The sequence below is a fragment of the Triturus cristatus genome, chromosome 3_1 (assembly GCF_964204655.1).
Source record: "Triturus cristatus chromosome 3_1, aTriCri1.1, whole genome shotgun sequence".
Lineage (NCBI taxonomy): Eukaryota > Metazoa > Chordata > Amphibia > Caudata > Salamandridae > Triturus > Triturus cristatus.
In genome coordinates, this window is record NC_140583.1 from 236594511 (window position 1) to 236617588 (window position 23078).

The window sequence follows — 23078 nt, forward strand, 5'->3', positions numbered from 1 at the left end:
TCTAACAATGGAACGTCTGTCAAGTCTTGTCTAGGTTTCGTCTTTATTTCAATGATTTCAACACAATCATGAGCTAGTGGGTCTGTTCCAATTACAGGTAATAGTGTAGCAGGATTCAATGTATTACACCGTCGGATCTCTATGTGTGGTTGAAACAATGTCAGTTCATAACCGGTAAGTCTTGCTATGGTCAAGTGTTGTGTTTGTGTTCGGTTCACAAGAACCTCTACTGCATGTGGTACTTGTACTGTCAATGGATGTCCTAACACTATGGCATCGCTTTGTCTGATTGCTAAAGCTGTCGCTGCCACTGATTTCAGGCATGCAGGCAAAGCCTGAGCTACGGGATCTAATGTACTGGAAAAATAAGCACATGGCTTGCGTGATCCTGCTTGATCCTGAGTGAGTACTGACAAGGCAGTACCTTCGCGTTCTGTAACAAAGAGTGTAAAATGTTTGCTATAACATGGTGTTGCTAAAACAGGTGCTTGACATAAAGCTTCCTTTAGGCTTTCAAAAGCTTGTGTATGTTCCTGAGTCCAAGGGAGAACAGTCGATGTGGCTGCCTCCTGTGTGGTTAACTGAATGAGTGGTTTTGCTAGAAATGCGTACTGAGGGATCCACTGCCTACAATATGAAGTGAGGCCTATGAAAGCCCGCACCTCCTTTTGTGTCTGGGGTATTGACATGTTAGCAATTAACTGGATGCGATCTGGTGTAAGCTGCCTTCCCTCCTTGGACAGCGAATGACCAAGATAAATAACTCGCTGGACACAGAATTGCAGCTTAAAAGGAGACACCTTGTGCCCCTTGTCGGCTAGAAAATGTAAAACTGTCAGAGAAGCCTTTTCACATTCTGGCTCGCTTCTTGCGGTGATCAGCAGATCATCGACATATTGAAGCAGTGCAGTATTGACTGGCATGTGGATACTGTCAAGTTCTCGTTTCAGTGCTTGGCTGTAGATGCTGGGGCTTTCTGTGAATCCTTGGGGAGCGCGTGAGAATTTAAAACTGCGCCCATTTAAACTGAATCCGAACAAATATTGGCTTTCCGGATCTATTGGGACGCTGAAAAAGGCATTCTTGAGATCGATTACAGTAAAGAATGTTGCTTCGGAATCAATTGCTGTCAACAATGATGATATATCAGGGACCACAGGGAATTGTGGTACAATACACTTGTTTAGTTCACGCAAATCAATAACCAATCGGTACACTGGTGGGGCAGTGGGATCAGTTCGTTTAAGAATCGGAATTATCGGTGAATTACATACATTGGAGTCTGTTTCTACAACTACTCCCTGGGCAATCAGCTCATCAATGATTTTCAGCAAAGCCACTACAGCATCATGCGGTAACTTGTATTGTCGCATTCGTGGTAGTACCACTCCTGCTTTCAATGTGACTCGATAGGGTGTAATGTTCATGCAGCCAACATCCGTAGGGCCTTGTGCCCATAGATGTACTGGTAAAGTCTGTAGTCGGGGATCCATGTCTCTACACGCATAGTGACCTTTAAAATCACGTAGAAACAACCTTACTCCTTCCGGAGAACAACATATTATGGCTCCTAGTGCTTTCAGAGTTTTAATTCCTAACAGATTTTCTGGGCATGATTTAGTAAGCAATAAATCTGTAGTTCGTGTCAAAGGTCCTATCGTAAGTGGTAGAGGCTGTGATACTTCATTAACAATAGGTTTTCCTGAAAAACCAAGGGAAACATTTTGAGAGCCTGAGAGGGGTGCCCCTGGAACTTCACTACGTTTTATGGTTGTTCGACTTGCCCCTGTATCGAGTAAGAATTTTCTATCTTGACCTAATAATTCACTATGTACATAAGGTCCTTCTTGATCTACAGGAATCTCGATAAGTGGTAAGTCAACTTCCCTCTCTAGGCTTGTTCATGCGTAACGCTGATACTCAGGGTATTCATACTGTGCAGTCTGATACATTTGTCGTGTTGTGGTTTGTGTGGCAGTAGCAGGCAACGGTGGTGCAGCTGGCACAAACTGTATGGGTTGCTGTGAGGCTGGCATGGACTGTTGTTGAACTGGCATGGACTGTCCATGCTGCATAGCTCTTTGTTCATTCTGATCTTGTCTAACTAATCGTGGTCTCTCCTTTGCAATACCTGTAGCTATATTACGTTTCAGGACTGGACAATCGTGTACATAATGGCCCAGTTGTTTACAGTAATTGCAGGTTCCCTTTACAGGAACTGCAGAATCACCAGAATGTGTCACACCCTTTTTGTGACCATCTGCTGGTACTGTCTGAGAAACTAGCATTTTCATTTTTGTATCCTTCATGCGTCTATGCTCGTGTTCTTGTTCATCCCTAATTCTATTGTGATGATACTGTAACATTTGTAGCATTTGCGACGGAGTGTTACTTTGCCAGGTACTCTCGAATTTCAATATTCTATTCTTTACTGGAGGCAATGCATTTTCCACTAATTTTGTCACAAATAAATGTGGATATGAGTCACTACTTGCTTTTATACCACTATTTATACCAAAACATTTTTCAAATCGAGCATAATAATCGCTTGTGTCTTCATCTTGCTTTTGTTTGCAGGCTGTGATTGCACCCCAATCTTCCTTTTTTGTAGTTAATAAACGTGGCAGTACCTGTACTAGTAAACCTGGTAACAGTTTAACTTTATCCCCGAGCCCTGAACCTGCAGTTCGGCCCCTTTCTTCCTCTGCTAATGCTGTCCAGTCTATCTTTTGGTCACCCACTTCCCACTCTTTTTCTTTCAGTTTTTCATAAATGCCAGCAGGCAAAAGCACCTTTAATATCGTCATAATATCAGGAAAGGTGTACTCTCCCATCAGTAACATGTCTTTAATTTCTCGGTGGAAACCCGCTGGGTCTTTGTCATGACTAGGTACTACTTTCTTCATTTCCAATAATTCCATTTTTGATATGGGTGTGTAAACAAATACACGGTGAAACTCATTGTCTTCGCCTTTTATTGGGTGCACTTCTCGTAGGGGATTTTGTCTATCCATATAGTACGGCGCTCTTTCTCTGCGGGGCAGCGAGAGAGAATCCGGACTTACAAAAAGGACATACTGCTTACGTGACACTAATATCTCTTTAATTAGCTTGTTACTAGAACCTCTCCATCTGTTCGTGAGTAGTTCCGTTAATATATCAGGTAAAGGACCAGGGTCAGCATGTTGGCTCTTATATAATATGAGGAGTTGCTGAATCATATAGATTCCAGCTAAACGTTGTTCATCTGTACTGAGATTAAAAAACGTGTGTGCTACGGTCTCATCACCGTATTTTTCAGGACTGTCAATCCAGTGAACGGCTGATCTGGCTAATTCTTGCTCATCCATGGAATCGAGGAGGTGGTAACCCCTTCGTTCTCGTAGTATTTTATCTGCGGCTTGAAACGAATGTTCAGGAGACTTCAGATTTATTATAGGCGTCGGATACGTTCTGCTATTATTTGGGCATACAGAGTGTATGGGATCAGAAAAACATCTAGCATTATCACAGGATCTTCCTCTGCCTACATAGGCTATGGTCTCTGACTGTCTTGCGGAATTCCCTGATTCGGACACTTCATCTTGCTCAAACTCGTCTGTTCCCAATCTTTCTTCATGAATACGCTCTATTTCTTTACGGATTTTTCGGCACATGGCTATTATACAATTTTGCTTATCGTGTCTCCCTTCTGATATATTCTGACTCCATCTTGTAAGAATAAGCATTGTATTCGGGTCTACCCCCGGGCGGTCTTGATTTCTGATCACACAGTTTATGAGGAAACGTAACAGTTCCCCCTGTATCTCTACTTTCTGGAATTCCATAGCTCTGTTAATACATCCTGGATCTCGTCCTGTTTGAACAAAATGATATATGTTATCTAGATGCGTAATCATTCCTGGTAACCTTGCTAAATACTCTGCGGCTCGCCTGATACGTAATGATGCCAGGACCATTTCGTCCTCTTTACCAACCACCGGGTCATATCTACAATTTACAAGGAGTTCCTTAAGCGTACGTTCACTTACGAATTTAGGTGTACGTGAATGCGCTGACTCTTGAAAAACAAGTTTATTTATTCTGGGTGGTGTAAAGGTAATGCTAGCACCTCCCGTGGCCCCATCTGGGGCGTCGGGTGTGAATGGATTCGTTGAACGTGACACAGCAACTATGGGTGTCGATACCCCTGTAGGATCGACTGCGGAGACAGATGCGGAAACAGATGTGCTTGCCGAAGCTTGTGTCGGGACTTGCTGTTGCACGGGGACAGATACCTGATCCTGACGTTGAACCCCTACACCAGACGGTCTATGTGGTGCGGCGTTAGCATACTCGGGAGCTGCGTCGTCTAGATATGAGGAAAGAAAAACATCTTCTGCGGTTCTGGGATGCCCTTTTGGATGTACCTTAATTGGAAATAATGGGGGTGGCAAGTCTTTTGGCATCTCTGGAGCAGCCTTAGGTAGTCCTTCGGCTAGAAGGGGATACATACCATTCATAAGAGCATTTCTTTGTCTATTTACTTGTTCTGATTTCACTCGGATACCTTCCTCAATTAATAGATTTTCTTGAACTTTATTTGAACTTTCTTTACTCCTCTCTTCTTGTCTACGTGCTTTTTCTGTACGTCTATGAGATTCTTTACGCCATAACTCAACAGCGTCTTTCTGTGACTGTCTGACCTTTCTTTTCCATAACTCTTCCTCTACTTTCATGATGCATTCTGCATCCCAGGTTCCCGCTACGGGCCACCTTTGACTTTCTGGCAATCCCTTGGTATAATCTACCCATAGATCAAGAAACAATATGGCATCTAAGCCATGCTTATGGTACATAAAATGCCCTGGAGTGTCCCTAGGAGGAATAGGAACTGCTTCTTCAAGCACCCCTTTTCTGGTAGTAATCTGTCTTAACTTCGAGAAGAGCGGCATATTGACAACTGATCTGATACTTACTCTTGAACTCACTTAATACGAAAAACACAATAATGAACAGTGAACAATGAACACTCATTCATACCACAATATTTGAACACTTTAAACATTAAACATTAAACATTTTAACAACGACCGACAATGATGACAGTCTGCCTAACTAATCACCACGCTGAATTCTTGACAATAACTGCATACTTCGGAATACTTGATATACTGCTAAACAGTACATATACACTGCTAAACAGTGCAGACCGGATTTGTGTACCCAAATCCGTCTTGACCGGCACAACCTATGTGCGCGTCAACACGCCTCCCCGGCGATGGTACTCACCGAGTAGCTCCTTGAAACGGAAGGCCTCAGAGAATGGACAGGACTCGATGACTGCGGACAGCGGACCCTCTGGACATCGGGATTTCGAGAAACCTGGTGGGCCTCTGTATACCTCGGATCTTGCTCTCTCAGCTAGGCTCTGGTCGGGATACTTCGCACTTCTCACCGCCTCGTCTGGGTTGATCGCAGCCTCAGTCGCCCCCGCTTGACCGGAGGGAGCTTACAGGAAATCCTGCTGGTACGCGTTTATGGTCCGTCCAGTTGTGGCAGGAGACCGGGCCTGCAACGCACCGCCGGCGCGTGAGATGAGAAAGTGTCCCTATTCGGGCGCCATTATGTGGTAAATAAAATCTTCTTTACCGGACTGAATTTCATACGGAATCTTAAAATAAAGTAAAATAGCTCAAAATAACAAGAGGCAGAATCCGTGGTATAAGAGGTTTTCTAAATGGGCTTTATTCCACTCAAAATGGCCGACTCGAGTCGCGGCCTTCAGGTTCCGTCACCACGAGGGTTCAGGAAGTGAAGTACAATACTTTATTGACAAGAAGTAACTTTTATAGGTTATACATTTACAATGAAACGAATGCAAAAAAGGCGTAACAATTGATAAGATAAATTAACATAGTGACACGTAATCGAAACTAGGCGTAATAAGGAGCAAAAAGAAACATGATTGGCTCTGATTATCTTACATAGGTGGATCTATACGATAATACTTAACATAGATGCGCGCGCAGCAGCATGACGTGTGATTGACGTGCAACTAGGGGGTGAAGGGACTTGACATTTAGCTCTACATGTGGAGACGAGAAGTCTGGGGGGTCAAGTCAACCTAATCCCAAATCATATCTAACATCCTATGTTTAAAGAACTATGTTATCCACAAGGAAGGACTCTCGGACAGAATCTAGTCTATACTGACTGTGTGCGTGCACAAACGCCTAAGTGTCTATATGAGATGCGAGAGGCAGAAAACTTTCCATGGCAGCAGGGCTATGAATCACTTGCAGGAGGACGGAAAGGCTGAGTCCTTTGCTTGTGAGCTAAAGGAAATGTTTACCTAAATCACTAGACAGGAATGCATCGGCTGGAGAGCAAAATAGATAATTCGAAGGTGAAATACAGCTTCTTGGCAGGCAGGCGAAAACTGGCCGAGGCAGGCACCGTTAGCTGCACAGGGAGTAGGACAAAGTTCATGGATACAGATGCGAGCTCAAGCTGAAGCTGTCAAAAGACAGAGAGCAGGGAAAGGCTTTGAGGACAGAATCGGGCCTACTTGCCTGAACTGTAAAAATGGAGTAACTTAGCCATATAAAGTCGGTGGCCTTTCATGCTTAGGAATCGAATATCCAGCCCATTGATGGCGGATCTGACAGAGAACATGTCGACGGTAGACACACATATGTTTGCGTCTTAGAAACTGGAACTGGAGGGAACATACATGTACTTGTAACATGCATATAGAACCGTTGGGGTCCAAGATAGGGGACATAACTGATCAGGAAAATCCACATTTCCACACAAGCCTTAGCGCTATCCTCCCAGTCGGCGGCATCCTCATAGGCTTCTTCGATGTAAGACAACTCTTCATTGGGCAGATAGCTTCCGCCGTCTTCTGGCATCTCCATCCTACTTGTGTGCAATACCTGCTTGATGACTGGCCCGTTTCCTCCTCCTTGTGGCTTCCGAAATTGGCTCTCTCCACCGGTCGTCCCGCCTCTCTGTTAAAAGAGATAAAGGTCAGTTTCTGATAGGTGGTTCTCATTCCCAGTTCTGGTTTAACCCTTTCTTTTGTCATTCACAAGTGTTGCGGTGTTTGCAGTATTCGCCATGGCTGTAGGAGGGTCGTTCCTGGAGTAAGTATGAGGGTTCTGGGCAGATTTCCTCACACTTTTATGTAGCCATCTTGAAATGATGCATTTGTTAAAAACTGTATTTGCAACTATTGTCTTAAGATATTAGAGTACGTTCAGAAGAAGTAGGGTGTTGTGCTTATTTATTTATTCATGGCAGCATAAGCTGATGTAGTCGGGATCATAACTTGAATCATAGATACTACTACACTGACACAGACCGAAATACAATTGCAGTATCCTCTACCACCTCTTGATGCACTGTCCCTCTGCCAATCATCCTCTCAGCAAGTCCAGTTATACTAAAACAACCGCACACACACTGACTCTGCAAAGAAGGACTTGACCATCCATGGCCATGAGTCACATGAGGTGAGTGATTACTCACCTCCTATAGAAGAAACAAAGGGTATGCAGTTCTAATGGGAAATGGGTGGGGAAAAAGGGAAAGGGGGATGAAGAGGCTCTAGGTATAAACAGAACGGGGTGGGGAATTTGCTCCTTTAGGAGCAAGGGCCCTCACACACCCCAAGGGGTGTCATGCTTCATCATCGGGCAGCTCCTTGTTGGGCCGGTGCTGCAATGCCCAACGGGTCCCACAAGGGGGCTCATTGCTGGAAGTCTTCTCTTTTTGCCGATGTGAGTAGAATGGAGTGGTGGAGCGTGTGTTAAAGGAAGATCTGAGTAGAAGTGGAGGAAGGGTGTGTGAGATAAACATAACTGTAGGTATCTCAAAGATTCTTTATTGTCTGGGCCCCTATGTTATGATTAAAAAACTAGAAAGTCGAAAGCAAGAACAGGTTATGATGAACCTCTCAGGCCATAGTTAGTGTGTGTGAAAAAAGGAGGTCAACATGTTTTATGCTTATTATAGTCCAAAGGATCATAGCATTTCATCAGGACCAAGGGATCCTTATGTATTCACGTAGGGATGGTGGGTACGTGCATATGTGTAGTACCATACCCTAGAATCCTTATCTACCCATGTAGGGATGGTGGGTGCGTGCATATGTGTAGTACCATACCCTAAAATACTGTAGTTTAAAATATAGTATGCTGTATAATATTGTATACCTTTTGGGTAGACCTAATCATCCTAAGGAGGGTCGCACAATGGAGTACCGGAGAACAGCAGGCAGAGCACTGTGTGCTCGCTGACCTACCCCTGGTCCTGCCATAATGGCAAATCCAGTTATACTAAAGCAACCAACACACACACTGACTCTGCACAGAAGGAATTGACCATCCATGGCCATGAGGCACCTGAGATGTGTGATTACTCACCTCATATATGGCCAGATGTACTAACATTTTTTGCGGGCGCAAATGGGTTTGAGACCCATTTGCGACTGCAAAAAACGCGTGGCCCATGTGTTAATCCTATTTTGCGACCCGCAAATTACTTTGCGACTCACAAAACAGGATTAGCGACTCGCTATTAGGAAGGGGCGTTCCAAGAGCATCCGTTCCTAACAGCGACTCCTGAAGCTATGTATGACTGTTTTGCGACCGCAATTGCGGGCGCAAAACAGTCGAAGTTTACCACCCTTCACAGAAGGGTGGTAAACCACCACAAATGGGAAGGAGTCCCCAGGGGACCCCTTTGTGAGTGGCTCTCAAAATATTTTTAAGGGCAGGCAGTGGTCCCAGGGACCACTGCCTGCCCTTAAAAATTGAAACTGATAAGTTTATTTTTTATTTTTTAAACGCATCCTGTTTTCCTTTAAGAAAAACGGTCTGCATTTAAAAAGAAAACTGCTTTATTTAAAAGCAGTCCCAGACATGATGGTCTGCTGACCCCAGCAGGCCACCATCCCTGGGAGTTCCAGCCATTTCCAATGGGGTCAGCATGGCCACAGAACAAATCACTTATCAACGCTGCAAAATGAACTGCTTAACATCTAACGGAGCTGAATTACGAGTATGAAAAATACAGCTCTCATATCTCCCACACCTCTATTACACCTTGCTCGATACATCTGCTGCTCAGGAATCCAACACATACCAACCCCAATGCCTCAGAGCATTCATCAAGGTATTACATTTCTAATGTACCCCACACACTAGTATTTTATGATCAGAGATCCCATAATACATCCTGTTTCAACAATCTCCATAGCTAGATGCCCAAATTACAGTCAAAGATCAGTTTGCCTGAGCAACCTGAGAAGAATCTGCTCTAAACCGCATGACCCATCGCCTATGCATCACAACAAAGCTGCCCTCTCGAGCTCTCAGTCTGCAGACTCTAATGTAGCATCCTTCTCTGCCTTCATCCAATACTGTGAGCCTGACAATCATGAACTCAGCACAAACTTGGTACTGCTTTTATCTCCAAACCACTTTTTTTCTCAACAATTAGGATACAAGATAATCCACTCTCTCAAACACATGAACGTTACACATTTTAATGATGCTGATGACAAGCAACTCCTCTACATGATTGACAGCACTCCAAATTTCAAGCTGCATTTCCAAGACACCATGCTGTTTATCCGGAATTGGCTGAACAGCAACCGCTTGAAACTAAACTCTGACAGAACAGAGATAGTAGTCACCAAAAATAAGCCTGACCTTTGGAGGCTTTCCTTCTGGCCCAATGAGTTGGGTTCTCCCCCCTCTCCAAAGAAGTCGGTAAAAAGTCTTGATTTCACAATTGAAGATGATCTATCTCTGAAACCACAACATGGCTCAGTGATATCCTTCTGCTTTTTCCAACTTCGCACAATTAGGAAGATCAAGAAATTCCTCACTACTGTCGGCCTGGTCCAGGTCAAAATAGCTTTAGTCATGTCGAGAATTGACTGCGCCAACGCTATTTACTTGGGTCTCCTCTTGAGCTTCCTAGGAAATTTAAACCTCCATTTGAAAAAAGATAAAGGCAAAAACTCACACCTGTCTTTTAAATCCTTCCTATAGAATAGCAACCTGCAGCTAAATTGAACCTTCCATACCCACAATAAGAGCTTTACCCTGAACATGATTTTCATAAACAAACACCACATGTAAATATCTGATCCTGTAAATTTGATTGGTTACACCACTTCTACTATTCGTTCTAAATCCTCACCTTAACACACCCTCCTCGTGCTAAACTCTAAACAGACAACTCTAGAATTAAACACATTAATTATAAACATTAGCAAAGCCAACAATGCTTTTTCAATTTATCACAGAAACATTAATCCAGGATGTCTTCCTACGTGACAGTTTCCAGTATATAAGTATTTGAAATAATAGGAATAATAAGAATAAGAATAATATGGGATAAAGTGCCCACTGCCGTACATTATAAGGATATGGCAAGTCACCAAGGAATTCAATGACCATAAAGAGGAATGAGGGAATAAGGTTATGGAACTCCGACAAGCCACATAAATCCTTTGTGCATAGCTCTTTCATACAAAATAGAGAGCATGTTTCCAAATATAAAGGATAAATAAAAATCTCTTGTGCAAAATAAACCCATTCGAAAGCTGTTAGATATTTGTTACAAAAAGATTTTAGGATCAGTTTAATATCAGTCAGATTTAAAAAATAAAGCTTCAGTACCTCAGAATGTATAGATACAGGCAGGAAGATTCGAACTTTATTATGATTATCTTATGCAAACAAACAATAAACATGCTGCCATAAACATCTCCTTTGAGCTTGTCATTGTAAGCTAGACAAATAGAACAGAAGAAAGAAAAGCAAAATTCATTTTCATTCATTGAACAGCTGATTCAATAATGCCTCATGACCTGACCTGCCTTTCATCTCGGCTGCTGACTCTGGCAGTAGGAATTGTGATGTCAGAACTCAACTGTAATAAATTACTAAAGTTCAGTTCTAACATCATTTCTTTATAATCAGCAACTGGGTGCGTCAGAAGTCACTGATTATATAGGGATAAAGTACCTCCTGTCATACATTATAAGGATATTGCATGTCACCGAGGATTGCCATAACCATATGGAGGAATGAGGTTGAGGTGACTTGCAACATCCTTATCATGCATGGCGGGGTACTTTATCCCATATAATACATGGCCACACATCACCTTTTTCACAAACCACGGAATACCTTGGTGCCTCGCTCTTTCATATTCACAATTTAATCCGAGTTCCACTGTCCGAAGACGCATGATCGGACAGTGGAACTCGGATTAATGTTTAGATTAAATCGCCGCTTCTATAGACCACGAATTTATAACTATCGAGTATCAGCTAAGATATGAGATTTATATCAATCTCTTTTGTTATCAACCACGTATAATATGTAGCTTTCGAGTGGTGGACCATTTGTCCACCAAGACTGTAATAAAGTTTTGGGGCTTGTTAATTGGTTTCTCTGTAATGACTTTGTAAAGTTTCAATTAGTCAGGTCAGTGCTCTAGCAGTCAGTCGTTGCATTCATATTTAATCAATTCTGGTTACCAGCGAGTTTCCGCACTCGGAGACAACGTGCTACAGGGGAGACCGTGAGCACTTGCGAGCGCACACGCTTCAGGTAAAGACTATCACCCTGGGCCAGAGATTTTAACCCGAATACCCTGTAGGTAATCGCAGTTTATTTCCCACAGGAATTGTTTTGCAATGGCCCACGAGGACCTGATTCATAGGCGGCATAGACATTAAAGCGCACCCGCTGTAAGTAAGAATTTGGCCGTATTTTCACAGACAGGGCAGCAGTGCTCTTCAAGAACCGTGAGATAATTCTCGGTTTTTTCACAGGTCATATACATTTGCTTAACGTGAACCTCATTGCAGTTCACACACGCGCTCCGGGTTCTGATTATAGGGTGAGATCACCAACTCCTTGGTAAGATATGGTTAGTCCTTGGTCTCCCTAGTTTGCACTATACAGTAGATGCACACTTTCTTAATGTCACTTTGTTTTATTATAGATTCGACCATAGTGGTTATAGACACATTTTTTACTTAGATTTGGCGTTTGAAGCTTCAACCAGCCGGGTTAGAATTATCACCGGCAGAGCAGTAAGCGCTCTTTAAGTTTTTCCCTTTTTACTTTTGCCATCCTGGTGATATATAGATATTTACAATTGCTCTTGTTCTTTTCTCCTTTATTTCTCTTTTCACAGATTTCCTTTATTATCTACTCTACATTCAGGTAGAAACTAGCTGGTGTCTGTTATTTACACGTATGCGGTCTTTAGTTATAAATAAGGGGCCCTCTTCCCCACCCGATTCGGGCCCTTGGCCGTCTGGTTACACCATCCCTCATTTTCTCTTAAACACTATTAGACTTCATGATATCCAGTAATAGTAGACCTATTAATATCTTTCACTACAGCATTTGCTCACCATGTTTAGGATTATTTGCTCACCGTGGCACTTGATTATCACTTTGTGTTTTGTAAACTTGGTCAGTCACAATAAGCTGCAATTTGGTTGTTTAGCAGTAGGGTTTCCAATTAAGGTGCCGTATCTCCACCACACTGCTATAAACGGCTTACATATGTCCACAATGCATATGTTTTAATTTACAACTATGTGTTTATAGTATCCTTTGTATCCTCCCCAGCCCTGAGGAAGTCGCAGGAGCATTTCCGATAAGCGACGAAACACGTGTTGGTTGGTTTTTCATTTGCTCTTGATGAATAAATCATGAACACTATCATATAATCTTCTATTGTGGAAATTGACATTACCTTATAGTGGACATTGACATTACCGTATCTAGGTTGATACCTCAGTTCTTGTGTGCCCAGGTCTATGCGTTTCATTAACTTGGTGTGGGGCAACCTACATGTATCTAGGGGTTTACGGGAGTTTCCCCTTTCCTGGTTTGGCACCGTATGAATAATTTTTTCTGACTACATTTTGCGTTTACTTAGCTGAGCACCGTACTTCCAGAGTTACAAAAAACCCTAAGCCAGTGTATAGCATTGAAAATGACAATGCCTTTTATTTATGTTTCAAAAACCAAAACATAAATAAAAGGCATTGTCATTTACACTGCCAATAGCTCAAACTCACGTAAATGTGAAACCAATTGAATTACAACCGTTTGTTCATTATGCAGCACGCTACTCCAGAGCCAATGATTAGTAGTTAGTACAATTTGTATTTATTTATTTATTTTTATGTAATTCCTTGTGGATTAATCGTATTAGGTTTGTGCTCTTGATTTGATGTCTGTTTAGAAGAGTTTGGAGTAAGGGTAGATTTGGAAGAGAGAGAGGGAGGAGAAAATGTTTGCTTCATTTTGTAAGCGCATTTATGTGTGTTGCTGTGCAATCAACAAATGGCTCAGCGGCCACCTCATAGGATTTAAAAAATATATTTTTTGACATGTGCCACAGCAGCCGCTTAGCTGTACAGCATGGCTAAAAATAATTTGAAATTTTCTATAGCGCTGGCTAGACCCAGAGGTATCAGAGTGCTTTACAGGGATGTGAGGAGATACAGTTTACAAGAACAGATAATAATAATAAACATTGCACAAAAAGTCCATATAGCCAAGAAAGCATACAAAAAATAGTAAGAATGGTATTTACAAGGGAGATCCCGATTAGTTAACTTGCGAAGTTCAAACTAAGTTTAGGGTAGGTGGGAGAGGGTGAGAGATAGGGGGTGAGAGGGAGACAGGGAGAATAGGGAAATAGGGGATTAGAGAATCAGTGGGCGGTTGTGTGTGTGGTAAGAGGTCATATGTGTATACAGAAAACAGAGAGGGTGGTTGGGTGGGGAAAGAGTAGTGAGTGGGTGGGAGCATGGAAGGAGAGGGTGGGGTGGATAGATTTGGAGGAGAAATAGAGAGGACCCTGACGGGGGTGCGGAGCAAGAGGACAGAATCAGAAGTAGGAAAATTATGGACAAGACCAGTTATTGGACAATGGTTTTAAAGTCTTCAGCTGTGATGAAGGATTAAATTTTCTTGAGATGACGGAGAGTGAAGAGAGCTCCTTTTGCTGATGATTTTATATGTGGGTTGAGGACAAGGTTATTATCAATGGTGATGCCAAGAGATTTAACTGAGTTAGAAGTGGTGAGAGAGCAGTTGAGAGCATTAAGATCGGAGATCCAGCCTTGTATGGGGAGTGGGTTCTTTTTAGGCGAGAAGAAAATGATTTTGACTTTTTTTAGGGTTAAGTTTGAGATGGTTGTGGTGGAACCAGGATTGGATCTTGGTCAAAGTGTCATTAAGGTGGAGGATATCAGAGTGTGATTTGATCTTATAGTAAAGTTGAGTGTTGTCGGCATAGAGGTGGGAGTTGATTCCTGCAAGTTTGAGGATTAGGGTGAGGGGTTCCATGAAGAGGTTAAAGAGAGCTGAAGAGGGAATGGAGCCTTGGGGGACACCGAGAGAGAGATCGGAGTAGGGTTGGATAGGCAGTTCTCAATTTTGATTTGTTGTGTTCTGTGTTGGAGAAAAGAGGAGAACCACTTGAGGACAAGGCCATTGAATCCAAAGCGGATTTTGAGGGTGTTTAGTAAGGTAGTGTGGTTGACAGTATCAAAGGCAGCGGACAGGTCCAGGAGAATGAGAAGGCATGACTCACCTTTGTCAAGAGAGTGATGTATGTAGTCATCTATGTTGAGCATGGCAGATTCTGTGCTGCAAAACCAAAGGTGATGATGAACGAAGTGTTGAACATTGCAAGCACTCACCACCAGTCAACTGATCTGGGTTTAATCCATCATCATTCTTTAGCTCACTCCACCACCACAGTTCAGACATGGCCATATGCAAATCAGTCTGACCTTGTGCCTCATGGGAACAGTCCAGCCCGAACTGCCAAGCCATGTCTTCCCTGGACCGGAAACAAGCATCCTGGGACTGGTTTCGGGCTCACAGCCCTCGTCAGCCAGGCTATCTTGAATCCAGTGGCAAAGTGAGCAAGGGACCCACGTCTGGGCATACCCTGCCAACTTAGGGCGAACAAAGCAAAACCAAAGGGGATGATGGACGGAGTGTTGAACATTGCAAGCACTCACCCCCAGTCAACTGATCTGGGTTTAATCCATCATCATTCTTTAGCTCACTCCACCACCACAGTTCAGACATGGCCATATGCAAATCAGTCTGACCTTGTGCCTCATGGGAACAGTCCAGCCCGAACTGCCAAGCCATGTCTTCCCTGGACCGGAAACAAGCATCCTGGGACTGGTTTCGGGCTCACAGCCCTCGTCAGCCAGGCTATCTTGAATCCAGTGGCAAAGTGAGCAAGGGACCCACGTCTGGGCATACCCTGCCAACTTAGGGCGAACAAAGCAAAACCAAAGGGGATGATGGACGGAGTGTTGAACATTGCAAGCACTCACCCCCAGTCAACTGATCTGGGTTTAATCCATCATCATTCTTTAGCTCACTCCACCACCCCAGTTCAGACATGGCCAAATGCAAAGATTCTGTGCTGCAACCTTTTCTGAATCCAGATTGCATTGAGTCAAAGAGGTCAAAAGTGTTGATGTGATTATCTAATTGTAACAGGGTGCATTTTTCAAGGGCTTTGGAGAGGAGAGGGAGGTTGGAGATGGGGCGGAGGTTGTTTGGGTCATTGGGATCAGCCTTGGGATTTTTGGGGATGGGTGTGATTTGCCCCAGTTGGAGGGATGCAGGAACAAACCCAGAGGCCAGGGAGAAGTTGAAAATGGTGGTTCAAAAAGGGGCAATGATATGTTTGAGTTCTTGGACGAGGTTAGGAGGCATAGGGTCTTTGGGAGGATGGTTTTAGCATAGCGATGGTGTTATAGACTTCATGTTCAGTCACAGGGATAAAGTTCTGCAAGGAGGCGTTGTTTTTAAGTTGCTGGGGGAGAGAAGGGTTTGACTCTGGAGGGAGGGGAGCAGATGGGAGATGGGCGGGAACAGGGGGGTGATTTGGATGGGGCGGGGAAACTGGGGTAAAGTTGGGAGAAGGAGGAGGGTGAGGAGGGAGAGGGTTTAAGATGAAGGATTGGTCAATTTTGGTGATTTTGTCAGAGAACTTAGCAATAGTTTCACATTTCTCCTTAGTGGCAGTTAGCTTTTGGGGGGCGGAGGATGTTTGGTTTTTGACGATGCTGAAAAGTTCTCTAGGTCTATTTTTGGCCCTATCAAGCTGTGTTCGGAAGAAGGTGGATTTTTCATTGAGGATGTGTTTCTTGTAATTGGACCTAGCAGAAAGGAGGAGGGCTAGATGAGAGGGGGACGGGTGTTGCCTCCATGCTCTTTCAGATTGTCTAAGAGAGTGCCTTTCGTTGTTGAGATCAGAGTTGAACCAGGATTTAGAGGGAAAGTTTGTGGGGGGCCAATTGGTCTAGGACCTCGGTAACTGAATTATTATAATGTTCGGTGAGGGCGTTAGCATTTTAGGAGGGGGGGCTAGCAGGATTTGAGTTTTGATTTTCAGTTCTAGTTCACCGGGGGGGGGGGGGGGTTGGGGGATAAGGTGAAAGTTTCTGGTCAGTTTCTTGAGTTTGGAGCTTTTGGCATGGGTGGGTGGGTCATGGTGTTGATCGAGAAGAGGATGAGGTGATGGTCGGACCAGTCGATAGGGATGATGTTGGTAAGGGAGGCCAAATAGTCATTAGTGATGATGGCATCGAGAGTGGCCCCTTTGGCTTGGGTTGTAGAATGACAGATTTGTTTGAGGTCATTGATCTCTAGGAGATTCGAGAGGAGGAAGACAGCAGGGTCTTTGCTGTCATTCCAGTGGAGGTTGAAGTCACCAAGGAAGAGGTTTTTTGAGTTGGAGAGTGAAGATTGGGAGTGGAGGTTGGAAAGTTCCTCAGCGAAGGAAAGGGATTCACCTGGAAGAGGGTAGATGGTATGTAGGCAAATAGGGGGGGGGCACCCTGGATTTTAAGTTCAGCTCTGAGGTATTCAAAAGTAATGGGGTCCGTGTTTTTAACAAACGAGATTTGGAGTTTATTTTTGCAGATGATGGCTAGGCCACATCAAACTTTATTGTGTCTAGCTTTCTTGAGTATGGAGTAACCTGGGGGGGAGAGTAGGTCGAGGATAGGAGTAGAGTGGTCCTTGAGCCAGGTTTCCGTGAGGAAGGCAATGTTGATGTCTTCGCTGAGGATGGTTTCAGCAATTTTAGTCACATGGCGAACAGCTGAGCAGCAAGTGATTAGCATGCATGTAAGGGGAATTAGGTTGGTTGTGGGGGGCAGGTTCGGATAGTGGTAAGTTGAGTAGTGGGTCTGGGGGGAGGGGGGATGAAGGAATTCTACTCGTCCCCAAGATCACTGGGATGGTAGCTTGGTGGGTGGGGGGGGGGGGGTCAGCAGCGTAGTTAGGGATGTAAGAGTTACAGAGGTCAAGTAGGTCTGAGGGGGAGAGAGGGGTAGCGGCACGGGAGGGCCTATGGGAACAGTTGCAGCGGGAACGGATCTCCATTGTTGAGATTTGGAGGTGTTACAGGGTAAGGCAGATCAAGAGGTTAAGATGGACTTCAAAGGAGAGGGAGTTAAAATCTTTCTGGAGTTGATCAAGTTTGTGCGACAGGTTAACATCTTTCCTGAGTAGGGAGAGAGAAGGATCAGGTTTGCCAGGGGGGAGTGGTCTGTGGATTGTAGGAGTTGGGAGGCCGGGGAGGGGGTGGTGGAGGGGTGTTTTCTGAATTGTGGGTGAGGAGAGGACCGAGTAGGCAGAGGTGGAGTGTCTGGAGTCGTGGTCGGTGCTTTGATATGGTAGGGGGCCGAGAGGGGGGGCGGGGGAATAACAACCTGTATTGGGGGGGCAGATAGGGGGAGTTGAAATTGATATGGGCAGTTGGGTGGTAGGAACTGCAGGGGGAGGGTACTGGGAGGGGGCATTGAGGAAGGGGGGTGACTAGTGGAGTCGTCATTTGGGAGATGAAGGGTTTGGGGAGTTGTGCAAGATGATGAGGTGAGCGAGGAGACTGTGGTGTGAGGGGTTGAGGGCAGGGAAGGGGAGGGTGTGAGGGGATCAATCAGTTGAGGTGGTAAAGAGTTATGGAGAGGGATGGATATTAGTGTATGTGAGACATCATCGTGCAAGGTGGAAGTGTCTGTGGGCTGAGGGGTTGAGGGTAGGGTAAGGGAGAGTGAAAGGGATTCCGACTGATGAGGGGGGAAGAGTTAGGCAGTGGTATGGATAAGAGTAGGAGAAGGTGCTGAAGTTTTGTTAAAAAATGGTGAGGTGATTTTCAGAAGCTTGGATGAGGATGTTACCGGATTTGTAGATGGAGATGTCTATTTCGCCGGGGAACGCAAGAGAAGAGGAGGTTGACAATTTAAAACCATATGGGATTTTACAAGATTTAGTGGTGGGAAGGTGGTGGAGGAAGATGCTTTTCCATTTGGAGGGTTGTTTGGAGTAAAAAATATAGTTGGTTTTGATTAAAGAAGAGAGGCTACTGTAGTTATGAACAAAAAGAGTTTCATGGTGAACAATAAGTAATTTGTGTTTAAAGTTTTTCATGGCGTTTTTTGAGAGATTAGAGGGGTATAGGATGGACCATGAATTTGGGCCATGTCTCGTGATGGGTGAGTCCTGTGGGTTAAGATTGTGGTCAGTTGCATTGCTGGGGTGTTAGAGGGGGCATAGTGATTAAGATAGGGGTGAGGTGCTAGGGAAGGAGGGGTAGAACGTATAAAGGTTGAAGGGACAGGGTAGGAGCAGGGTGTAGGTGATTGATTAGGGACAGTGCCGGTAGTGGGGTTGTAGAATATAGGGAGGTGGGAGGGTCAGAGTAGGAGCAGAAAGCCGCAATGGGACTTCATAAGAAGAACACAGTGGTAATACAGGTAGTACATCGTGCGCAATAGGTAAAACAAATAATGATTACATTTACGGCCAAAAGAGGAGCTGTGGCAACCTGAGATCTGTGACGCATAGCATGCGTTTCTTTTTGAGTTACATACCATAAAGTGTGTACATAGCTAAAACAATGCATTTAGTATTTATGCAGGGGCGTGTCTTTACTCTATGCCTATTCTCTCCTGCAGATTCATCAGAAGACAGCCTAAACCAGCACCTGAAACCCTTTGAACCAGTCACAGCGATTCCCAAATAACCAAACTCGCTGACACCTTTGGGAACCAGCAGAGTATTCAAACCACCGTCCAGATCCACTCCTTCTACCACGGAGCTCCATGGCGGCTGAAGCAGGTACCGAGGAGAGTCCTAGACCTTGATGAAGTAAGTGGGAACATCCTATGGGGGGTATGCTTTAATACTGCCTCTCCACCTCGCTGCTGGCATTCTCTCACAGCCTAGCATGTGGGTACATTTTAAATCGCTTTTGTCTCCTCTTTTAATTTTTGTCACATAGAATGTGACAAAATGTAAGGACCAATAGGAGAAGCGCTTAGTGGGGCCAAATAGAAGCATACGACAGTGATCAGCGCAATAGACATCGGAGAAACACTTCCGCATTCACACAACACGCTTCACGCCATAAGGAAAGACGAGGACTACTCCAAACAGCGGGCTAGCAGACCGTGTTTATTCTAGTTTGCAAGTCATATCTCTCTCTATATTAATGAATACTGAGGGAGAGAGAGTCAACAATGATTGGTACTTTGTAACTTCTTAACCTTAGGATAAGGCGGTGAAAGAAATAGGGAGGATCGTCACGGACCTCCATATTCCCCTGAGACATGTGGTAAATAAAGCGATGCACGCACGAACAGGAACGGCATTAATTCCAAGGTAGGCATGAACTTAGGATATTCTATGAAAAGGATGGCAGAGTTTATAACGGCAAATATGGGAAAGGGATCACCAATTGTCTGTGTCTTATAGATTGCAGAAATATGCAGAAAGCTCAGATAAGGCTCACAACCACTAATTGAGGAAGTGGGAACAGACTCGTATTGTGCGAGATAAATGAAGGGTAAAGCTAGACTATATACAGGTGAGAACTCTTCAGAATGGATAATATAAGTCATACAAATTTAAATGAGATGTGGAGGTAACATTGAGTGATACACACTAAACAATGCTCGAATAACAATGTGGGTAGGTGAATAAACAATTAGGGCTAAATATGGATTGTAGGCATTCAATGGGATAATTTACGAGCAATAGTAAATGGATATAATGGGCAATATGTAGAAGGTGAAGGGTACCTTAATATTATCTTGAGGGATCCCCATTGAAAGATAGGAAGTGCCATCTTTGATATCATAAAATAATAAAACACTATGAGGACAAGAGAATAAACTATGCTTAGCAATTGGAAATTGGACATAGGATGTAAAACAATTAGATTAATGAATGACAAACGGAGAGATACGTGAATACATTAGAGCCTAGTAGGTAATGATGCAATTAGGCTAAGGAAGTAGAAAGTTGGGTAATTATATATATATATTTATTTTAATACAGGATTAAAAAACTGAATATTGAAATTGAGAAAACTTCTATCAATTGTCTTGATAAAGATGGTGGTATAAAGAAAGTCCATCGAAACGCGTTGAGGCATTGAAAAGCACAATCAAACGGACTGGTACAGACTTGTAGAGATAAATGAGTTAGACATCTCATAAGCTGTACAATTAAGACTGTGGGTCGGATGATGTGCAATATATGACAAAGTGCATTGTCTTTTTATGTTGTTGTTTTCTCTGTTATGCGGGTTTATAATGGGGTGTTATTGATTGTGTTATTTATGGTGTAATAATGTATCCTCCCACCGGTCCCCCCCTCCTCCACTTTCCATTTGCTTCTTGTATTGATTTTGAAGAGATTATATGTTTTCAATAGTCCAAGGGAGGGACTTTAATAGGGGATGTTTTTAATATGATGAAACATACGTTTTGTATACAATAAATGTGGAAAAATGTTTATGTTAATGAATTTTACTGATTTGCGAAACTTTGTGATTTGGGATTATTCCAGTGTGAGTTGATTCAAGGGACCGCTATTTGATACTTGTTAAGAGTACCCTAGTCCCTTGAGTATTACAAGGGGTCTCTCTCTATTTTTTATATATATACATAGAATGTGACTACAGGTCCGGCCCCCACATGGAACTCATGAGGCACTTTCCGGATATTGTCTGAGTAAGATACTTTGCTTTTTTTGCGTTTCGTTTTTAAGTTACACGATGCACCACGTTATGCGCATCTTGTATACCACTCGGTACCACATAAATTACCAGGCGTCAATTATAACTAATTATGCCACACCCCGTCCTCACTGTGCCTTTGACCGTATAAGAGCACGGACACTCCGCTCCTGAAACAACTATACCATTATGTTAAATGTTTCTCTGTATGTTTGTTTGTCTTTTCCTTCCCCACAGTAAAGCGCCACTAGAGGAAATTCTCCTCTACCACATATCACACCTTAGCGCGTGTATCACATATATTGTCTTTTAATAAAACGTTTTTAGGGCACTCACTTTGCACTACACATAGGTCCTGAAGAAAGCCATACCACTAAGAGAGCATGGCTGAAACATGTTGATCGACTAGGATATAGGAGTTACCTTAAGATCTCCTTAAATATTCGACTCTCGTTTTTATTAACTGCCAAGGACCCACTCATTAAAATAGTCATTTTTGATCCCAGGGAGCCTTAGGACAGCTTTTTTAACATACACTCACTTCCTTTCACTGCACTCTCATGGCACAATACCAGCTCCACAGTATCCAGGCGTCGCAGCTACCCAAGGTGCACTCGGTGCCTTGGGTGAGGCCCGATGATGAAGCATGTCACCAACTAGGTTGGTGAGTGAGGGCCTTACTATAAACATAATGTGTTTCCTTTCAAAAACAAACATAAGCTAGGAGCACACACTCCAGAGCTAGTTCTCTTTGATAAAACATGTAGGAGAGTAGGATCTACTTCTTATGGTTATCCCCACTTTTTGCTGATGTTTCACTGTTTTTCTACTTTAGTCTGACTGGGACCTTGCTATTCAGGGCCCCAGCCTAGCTGCTTCCTCTCTAAATGGATCCCATGCACTTTAGGTATACTCCAGATTGGATTCTGGGGTACCCTTATAAGTCCCTAGTATATGGTGTATTATGTACCCAGGGCATAGGTACCCCAGAGGCCTACCTGGGGCTGCAGCATGTATTATGCCACCCCTGGGAAGTCATTCAAAATGACACAACAGGTCTGCTACTGCAGCCTGTGTAAGGTGGTGTATGCACCCCTTACTGAGATATATGTTCCCTATATCTCTCCATATCACTGCACATATAATCCTATCAGTCACCCCTATGGCAGGCCTTATCCATCCTGAAGGCAGGGTGCTGGGTTTTATGTGAGAGGGTGCCCATGCATGAGCAGAGCCCCACTGCATCCTTCGGAACCTTAATTCCGGGGTTGTTGGTAATGCAGCCAAACCATATAATTGCACCCTACTAGAGGGAGAAACATGGCACCACCGGTACACCTGGTACCAGCTTAACAGACCCTGGCATCACAAAATGGATGCTGCCAGCCACAGACACGAGTCTGCCCTCCTGCTTCTGGACGAAACTCCAGCAGGGGAGGCCTGGACAATAGGTTTCCTGTCACATGGAGGTGTAACCACCTCCCAGACAGGCTTTAGTGTATTGGGGCTTGGTGGGTGCACTCCAAGAGTGCTTTGATGTCTTCAATGGGGGCACATTTGGTGTCCCTATGCATAGTCCAGCTCAAACGGGTTGCAGGGGCACTCAGCCCCTGCTCTGGCGCGAAACTCGACAAAGGACACAGGTGTAGCCACCCCTCTGTCCTGACCCTCCCATAGGTTGGTGCCCAGAGTTTGTCCCACCCCTTCCTTGGGTATAAAGTAGGAACCCCTGACTACAGGACTTTAGATTTACCTGGACGAAACTCTGCTACAGAATCCCAGAACTTCTACTATCCACACGATGTTGGATGACCGAAGAATCTCCCTTGAGTAAAGGAGTTACTCCCCTGCAAGGCAGGCACCAAAGACGCATCTGTCCGGTTTGCATCGACGCTGCTCCCGAAGGACACCGATATTTTTTGCAACACAGGAGGTGGGTTTCCAAGCTTCCCCGAGGCCGATCCGTGCTCTCAGCA

At 44.0% G+C, this 23078-nt stretch overlaps 1 long non-coding RNA gene across 1 annotated transcript in view; it reads left to right on the forward strand.

Annotated features, from left to right (window-relative positions):
* The window catches only part of LOC146859995 (uncharacterized), a 538729-nt gene that overhangs the window by 11091 nt on the left and 504560 nt on the right, over positions 1-23078 (forward strand). Inside the window, exon 5 of the long non-coding RNA XR_014978755.1 lies at positions 19037-19229. This is a non-coding gene — a long non-coding RNA (uncharacterized LOC146859995). The remainder of the gene's footprint in view (positions 1-19036; positions 19230-23078) is intronic.